This window comes from Lissotriton vulgaris, chromosome 8, assembly GCF_964263255.1.
Source record: "Lissotriton vulgaris chromosome 8, aLisVul1.2, whole genome shotgun sequence".
Lineage (NCBI taxonomy): Eukaryota > Metazoa > Chordata > Amphibia > Caudata > Salamandridae > Lissotriton > Lissotriton vulgaris.
Genome location: NC_141696.1, coordinates 1,098,231,336 through 1,098,239,391, shown reverse-complemented (window position 1 = coordinate 1,098,239,391; position 8,056 = coordinate 1,098,231,336). Strand labels below are relative to the sequence as shown.

The 8,056-nt window shown below is 43.4% G+C and overlaps 1 long non-coding RNA gene across 1 annotated transcript; it reads left to right on the top strand.

Moving 5' to 3' along the window:
• Nucleotides 1-4,287: 4,287 nt before the first annotated feature.
• On the top strand, nucleotides 4,288-7,497 carry LOC147698311 (uncharacterized). Its single transcript, XR_015299194.1, has 3 exons — nucleotides 4,288-5,885; nucleotides 5,982-6,200; nucleotides 6,314-7,497. It is a non-coding gene; the product is annotated as an uncharacterized LOC147698311 (long non-coding RNA).
• Nucleotides 7,498-8,056: the final 559 nt, after the last annotated feature.

The window sequence follows — 8,056 nt, the reverse complement described above, 5'->3', positions numbered from 1 at the left end:
TCTGCATTCTGTCCATCAACTGTGTTTTTTGCAATTTTCACCCAGAGTGGGCTGGGTATGCTCAGACGTGAGTCCCAGGCTCTCCACATCACTGGAGTCAAGCTATCCAGGCTGAAGAAGGCTGATAGCCAGAAACCAGTCCTTGGATGCTTGATTCCGGTCTAGGAAAGACATGGCTTGGTAGTTCGGGCTGGACTGTTCCCATGAGGCACAGGGTCTAGGCTGATTTGCACATGGCCATTGTCTGACCTAGGTTCGTGTGGAGTGCAAAAAAACGATGGATTTAGGCCCAGATCTTTGTACTGGGGTGAATGTATGACATTGTTCTGCATTCTGTCCATCAACTGTGTTTTTTGCAATTTTCACCCCGAGTGGGCTGGGTATGCTCAGACGTGAGTCCCAGGCTCTCCACATCACTGGAGTCAAGCTATCCAGGCTGAAGAAGGCTGATAGCCAGAAACCGGTCCTTGGATGTTTGATTCCGGTCTAGGAAAGACATGGCTTGGTAGTTCGGGCTGGACTGTTCCCATGAGGCACAGGGTCTAGGCTGATTTGCATATAGCCATTGTCTGACCTAGGGTGGTGTGGAGTGCAAAAAAATGATGGATTTAGGCCCAGATCTTTGTATTGGGGTGAATGTAAGACATTGTTCTGCATTCTGCCCATCAACTGTGTTTTTTGCAATTTTCACCCCGAGTGGGCTGGGTATGCTCAGACGTGAGTCCCAGACTCTCCACATCACTGGAGTCACGCTATCTAGGCTGAAGAAGGCTGATAGCCAGAAAACGGTCCTTGGATGCTTGATTCCGGTCTAGGAAAAACATGGCTTGGTAGTTCGGGCTGGACTGTTCCCATGAGGCACAGGGTTTAGGCTGATTTGCATATAGCCATGGTCTGACCTAGGATGGTGTGGAATGCAAAAAAACCGATGAATTTAGGCCCAGATCTTTGTACTGGGGTGAATGTAAGACATTGTTCTGCAATCTGTCCATCAACTGTGTTTTTTGCAATTTTCACCTCGAGTGGGCTGGGTATGCTCAGAAGTGAGTCCCAGGCTCTCTACACCACTGGAGTTGGGCTATCCAGGCTGAAGAAGACTGATAGCCAGAAACCGGTCCTTGGATGCTTGATTCCGGTCTAGGAAAGACATGGCTTGGTAGTTCAGGCTGGACTGTTCCCATGAGGCACAGGGTCTAGGCTGATTTGCATATAGCCATTGTCTGACCTAGGGTGGTGTGGAGTGCAAAAAAACAATGGATTTAGGCCCAGATCTTTGTACTGGGGTGAATGTAAGACATTGTTCTGCATTCTGTCCATCAACTGTGTTTTTTGGAATGCTACCCCCCGAGTGGGCTGGGTATGCTCAGACGTGAGTCCCAGGCTCTCCACATCACTGGAGTCAAGCTATCCAGGCTGAAGAAGGCTGATAGCCAGAAACCGGTCCTTGGATGCTTGATTCCGGCCTAGGAAAGACATGGCTTGGTAGTTCGGGCTGGACTGCTCCCATGAGGCACAGGGTCTAGGCTGATTTGCATATAGCCATTGTCTGACCTAGAGTGGTGTGGAGTGCAAAAAAATGATGGATTTAGGCCCAGATCTTTGTACTGGGGTGAATGTAAGACATTGTTCTGCATTCTGTCCATCAACTGTGTTTTTTGCAATTTTCACCCTGAGTGGGCTGGGTGTGCTCAGACGTGAGTCCCAGGCTCTCCACATCCCTGGAGTCAAGCTATCCAGGCTGAAGAAGGCTGATAGCCAGAAACCGGTCCTTGGATGCTTGATTCCGGTCTAGGAAAGACATGGCTTGGTAGTTCGGGCTGGACTGTTCCCATGAGGCACAGGGTCTAGGCTGATTTGCATATAGCCATTGTCTGACCTAGGGTGGTGTGGAGTGCAAAAAAACGATGGATTTAGTCCCAGGTCTTTGTACTGGGGTGAATGTAAGACATTGTTCTGCATTCTGTCCATCAACTGTGTTTTTTGCACCCACCACACCTCAGCCTGCTCCGATGGCCCTCTCCCAGACCCCTGAGCCTGCGGGAGGGAGAGGAGGAGGGAAGCCGAGTCCTGGAAGCACCTGGCATCTCTGCCCTCCCTCCCTCTCTGCTCTCAGCCCCGTTATTCTGCCACACAGAGGGCTGCTGTGGCGGAGAGCAGCAGACTTGCCATCTCTGTGCGGTGGCGGACCACCCGCCCCCTACCCCTGCCACCTCGAGACCACCGTCTCCCCCTCAAGGCCCCCCCACCTCGCCTGCGCCCCCGGGCTGGCACCCCCGGCATTGCCGCTGGTGTCATGCCGGGAATCGCGGGGGCACCATGAGGGGCGGACACCCGCCGGCTGGCTGCTCCTGCCAGCCCGTGGGGCCCCACCATTTTGCATTACTCTTCTGGGGGAGGGTATGTTTAAGTGCTGCTGACCTGGGAAGCAGTGAGTCCTGTTATTTTCAGATATTGCCGAAAGTGGCTACTGGACCATTGCCCTAGTGCCCGACCCCGGACACCAGGCATCTACACTGGAGTTTGAACAGGAAGGGAAGCGGTGCAAGGTCTCTCTTCTGGGGTCAGAGGTCTTAATGAGAAGTGATGCAGGGCCACTCAGACATAAGTTAAAGCTGGAATGGGAGGTGGTGCAGGGCCTGTAAGAAATTTAGAACTGGAATGGTAGGGGGTGCACGTCCTCTCAGCTGGGAATTAGAGCTGGAATGGGAGGAAGAGCAGGGCCTCTCAGCTGGAGGTTGAATCAGGAAGGGGGTTTGCAGGGCATTTCATATGGGAGTTGGAGCTGGAATTGGAGGCAGTTGTAGAGTTTGCAGCTTGAGTTGGAATGGTAGGGGGCTGCAGGCCTCTCAGCTGAGAGTTAGAGCTGGAACGGGAGGGGGTGCAAGGCCTCTTAGCTATGAGGGGGTGCACTGCAGGACCTCTCAGTTTGAAGTTAGAGCTGGAATGGGAGGTTTGCCTGGCCTATCAGCTGGATGTTAGAGATGGAATGGGAGGGGGACAAGGCCTCTCAGCTGTGAGGTGGTGCAGGGCCTCTCAGCTGGGAGTTAGAGATGGAGTGCGAGGTTTGCCTGGCCTCTCAGCTGAGTGTTAGAGCTGGGTTGGAAGACAGGACAGGGACTATCAGCTGGGCGACTATCACCAGTGGTGATGTTGTCTCAGTGCCCCATGCTTTCTTTGTTTGCCCTCTGCAGCTGACTGGCTATCAGGGCAGAGCTCAGATCCTTCGGGTGACAGCCCCGGCTGCTCACAACCTTCTCCCTGGGCTCAGAGTGTGCCGCTGCCATCTCTGGTGGCACTCAGAGCTTGTCGCGGCTCCCAGGCAATGCTACTGCTGCCAAGCAGAGTGTCAAGCGATAGGGCAGCATGTTGTTGTGGCAAGTAATGAAACAAGCATTTGCAATGCAATTGGTCTCGTATTAGGAAAGTTTGAGCTATTGGTATTGTAAATGACAAATTTTTTATTTAGGTTTTGTTTTTGAAAATAGCGAATTTAATAGCTTTGTCATTTACCATGCCAATAGTTATAACTTTCGCAAATGTGACACCTATAGCATTTGTAATGCAATACGTGTTGTATTTAAGTGACTTACATGTATTGATATTACAAATAACAATGGTTTTTAATTTTTTTAAATAATTAATACTTAAATAAAAGTTATTGTAATTTATAATGGCAATAGCTTAAACTTTTGTAAATAACATTTGTGAAGATTATGTTCAGTGTATTTTATTGTGACGAAAATCCAAGAACATATGTCACATATTAACATCTTTTTGTTACATTTGTAATAAAGCTTGAAACATTGAGATAACATATTTGAACCAGTTGTTGTTGAATGGTTGCACAGATTGATGCTGTGGTGGAGCACAGTGATGTTGTGGTGGCGACGAGTGATGCTGTAGCGTTCAGTGATGCTGTGGTAGTGCATAGTGATGTTGTTGTGCCCCTGAGTGATGCTGTGGTGGTGTTGAATGGTGCTGTGGCGATGCAATAGATAGAGTGAGTGCGATAGATAGATAGAGGGGGAGGGCGATAGATAGATAGAGGGGGAGGACGATAGATAGATAGAGGGAGGGCGATAGATAGAGGGAGGGAGGGCGATAGATAGAGGGAGGGCGATAGATAGATAGAGGGAGGGTGATAGATAGATGGAGGGAGGGTGATAAATAGATAGAGGGAGGGCAATAGATAGAGTGAGGGAGGGCAATAGATAGAGTGAGGGAGGTGGTGGTGCAGAGTGATGCTGTATGCTATGCTATGTTTTGTTTTGCTATCCTATGTTTTGTTTTGTTATGCTATGCTATGCTGTTTTGTTATGCTATGCTATGCTATGTTTTGTTATGCAATGCTATGCTTTGTTATGCTATGCTATGTTTTGCTCTGCTATGCTTTGTTATGCTATGCTATGTTTTGTTGTGTTTTATTATGCTATGCTTTGTTTTACTATGCTATGTCTTGTTATGCTATGCTATGTTTTGTTGTGTTGGTATGCTATGCTGTGTTTTGCTATGCTATTATGTTTTGTTATGTTTTGTTCAGCCATGCTATGTTTTGTTTAGCTATGCTGTTTTGTTGTGTTTTGTTATGCTATGTTTTGTTATGTTATGCTATGTTTTGTTATGCTATGCTATGTTTTGTTTTGCTATCCGAAGCTTTGTTTTGTTATGCTATGCTATGCTTAGTTTTGCTATCCTATGCTTTGTTTTGTTACGCTATGCTATGTTTTGTTGTGTTTTGTTATGCTATGCTATGTTTTGTTGTGTTTTGCTAGGCTATGCTTTGTTATGCTATGCTATGTTTTGTTATTCTAGGCTATGTTTTGCTCTGCTATGCTTTATTCTGCTATGCTTTGTTATGCTATGCTATGCTTTGTTGTGTTTTATTATGTAATGCTTTGTTTTGCTATGCTAAGTTTTGTTACGCTATGCTATGTTTTGCTGTGTTTGGTATGCTATGCTGTGTTCTGCTATGCTATCATGTTTTGTTATGTTTTGTTCAGCCATGCTATGTTTTGTTTTGTTAAGCTATGCTGTTTTGTTGTGTTTTGTTATGCTATGTTTTGTTATGTTATGCTATGTTTTGTTATGCTATGCTATGTTTTGTTTTGCTATCCGAAGCTTTGTTTTGTTATGTTATGCTATGTTTAGTTTTGCTATCCTATGCTTTGTTTTGTTACGCTATGCTATGTTTTGTTGAGTTTTGTTATGCTATGCTATGTTTTGGTGTGTTTTGCTGGGCTATGCTTTGTTATACTATGCTATGTTTTGTTATGCTATGCTATGTTTTGCTCTGCTATGCTTTATTCTGCTATGCTTTGTTATGCTATGTTTTGATATGCTATGCTATGCTTTGTTGTGTTTTATTATGCTATGCTTTGTTTTGCTATGCTATGTTTTGTTATGCTATGCTATGTTTTGCTGTGTTTGGTATGCTATGCTGTGTTTTGCCATGCTATTATATGTTTTGTTATGTTTTGTTAAGCCATGCTATGTTTTGTTGTGTTTTGTTATGCTATGCTATGTTTTGTTGTGTTTTGCTAGGCTATGCTTTGTTATGAGATGTTTTGTTATGCTATGCTTTGTTATGCTATGCTTTGTTTTGGTATGCTATGTTTTGTTATGCTATCCTTTGTTATGCTATGTTTTGTTATGCTATGTTTTGTTATGCTATGCTAAGCTTTGTTTTGTTATGCTATGCTATGTTGTGTTTTGTTATGCTATGCTATGCTTTGCTGTGTTTTGTTATGCTATGCTATGTTTTGTTATGTATGCTATGGTTTGTTGTGTTTTGCTATGTTTTGTTTTGCTATGTTTTGTTTTGCTATGTTTTGTTATGCTCTGTTTTGTTATGCTATGCTTTGTTGTGTTACGCTATGCTATGTTTTGTTGAGTTTTGTTATGCTATGCTATGTTTTATTATGCTATGCTATGCTTTGTTTTGCTATCCGAAGCTTTGTTTTGTTATGCTATGCTATGTTTAGTTTTGCTATCCTATGCTTTGTTTTGTTACGCTATGCTATGTTTTGTTGTGTTTTGTTATGCTATGCTATGTTTTGTTGTGTTTTGCTAGGCTATGCTTTGTTATGCTATGCTATGTTTTGTTATTCTAGGCTATGTTTTGCTCTGCTATGCTTTATTCTGCTATGCGTTGTTATGCTATGTTTTGTTATGCTATGCTATGCTTTGTTGTGTTTTATTATGTAATGCTTTGTTTTGCTATGCTAAGTTTTGTTACGCTATGCTATGTTTTGCTGTGTTTGGTATGCTATGCTGTGTTCTGCTATGCTATCATGTTTTGTTATGTTTTGTTCAGCCATGCTATGTTTTGTTTTGTTAAGCTATGCTGTTTTGTTGTGTTTTGTTATGCTATGTTTTGTTATGTTATGCTATGTTTTGTTATGCTATGCTATGTTTTGTTTTGCTATCCGAAGCTTTGTTTTGTTATGTTATGCTATGTTTAGTTTTGCTATCCTATGCTTTGTTTTGTTACGCTATGCTATGTTTTGTTGAGTTTTGTTATGCTATGCTATGTTTTGTTGTGTTTTGCTAGGCTATGCTTTGTTATACTATGCTATGTTTTGTTATGCTATGCTATGTTTTGCTCTGCTATGCTTTATTCTGCTATGCTTTGTTATGCTATGTTTTGATATGCTATGCTATGCTTTGTTGTGTTTCATTATGCTATGCTTTGTTTTGCTATGCTATGTTTTGTTATGCTATGCTATGTTTTGCTGTGTTTGGTATGCTATGCTGTGTTTTGCCATGCTATTATATGTTTTGTTATGTTTTGTTAAGCCATGCTATGTTTTGTTGTGTTTTGTTATGCTATGCTATGTTTTGTTGTGTTTTGCTAGGCTATGCTTTGTTATGAGATGTTTTGTTATGCTATGCTTTGTTATGCTATGCTATGTTTTGGTATGCTATGTTTTGTTATGCTATGCTTTGTTATGCTATGTTTTATTATGCTATGTTTTGTTATGCTATGCTAAGCTTTGTTTTGGTATGCTATGCTATGTTGTGTTTTGTTATGCTATGCTATGCTTTGTTGTGTTTTGTTATGCTATGCTATGTTTTGTTATGTATGCTATGGTTTGTTGTGTTTTGCTATGTTTTGTTTTGCTATGTTTTGTTTTGCTATGTTTTGTTATGCTCTGTTTTGTTTTGCTATGCTTTGTTGTGTTTTGCTATGTTTTGTTTTGCTATGCTATGCTTTGTTATACTATTCTATGTTTTGTTTTGCTATGCTTTGTTTTGTTATGCTATGTTTTGTTATGCTATGGTATGTTTTGTTGTGTTTTGTTATGCTATGCTTTGTTATGCTATGCTATGTTTTCCTATCCTATGCTTTGTTTTGTTATGCTATGCTGGTGAGGGTGAGTGAGGGTGAGTGAGGGTGGGTGGGTGAGGGTGGGTGAGTGAGTGAGTGAGGGTGGGTGAGTGAGTGAGGGTGGGTGGGTGATTTGGGTGGGTGAGTGAGGGTGAGTGTGTTAGAGCGAGAGTGAGGGTGAGAGGGTTGTGAGTTTGTGTATCCTATGCTTTTTTTGTTATGCCATGCTATGTTTTGTTATGCTATGCTGATGAGGGTGTATGAGGGTGAGTGAGTGAGGGTGAGTGAGGGTGTGTGAGGAGGTGTGAGGGTGAGGGCGCCATTGGGTGCAAACGGTGAACGCTGGGATTTGCAAACATCCGTAGACCTAATAGCAAATGTTCACATTATGTATACATTGAGTGGCAGACATCATCCATCGTACTCTAAGCCCTTGCTAGTTTGCTTGGCAGCCTCTAGCAGATACATCTAAACACTTGTAGTAGGGAGGCTCAGCTCTTCCCTCCCCACAGTCACCGTGTGTGGGCAGGCGAGCCATTCCAGGTGCTCTTCAAACAGCTATAACATTGCTATCGTCTTCAATGATCACGATTACTCAATATCAGTGGCGTCACAAGGGTTGGTGTCACCCGGTGCGGGTAACTCATGGTGTCACCCCCTCATTACTTACCCCATGAATCCATGATGGACCTCCTCGAGGAGATGTAGTCATCTGTGCAGCATTCACGG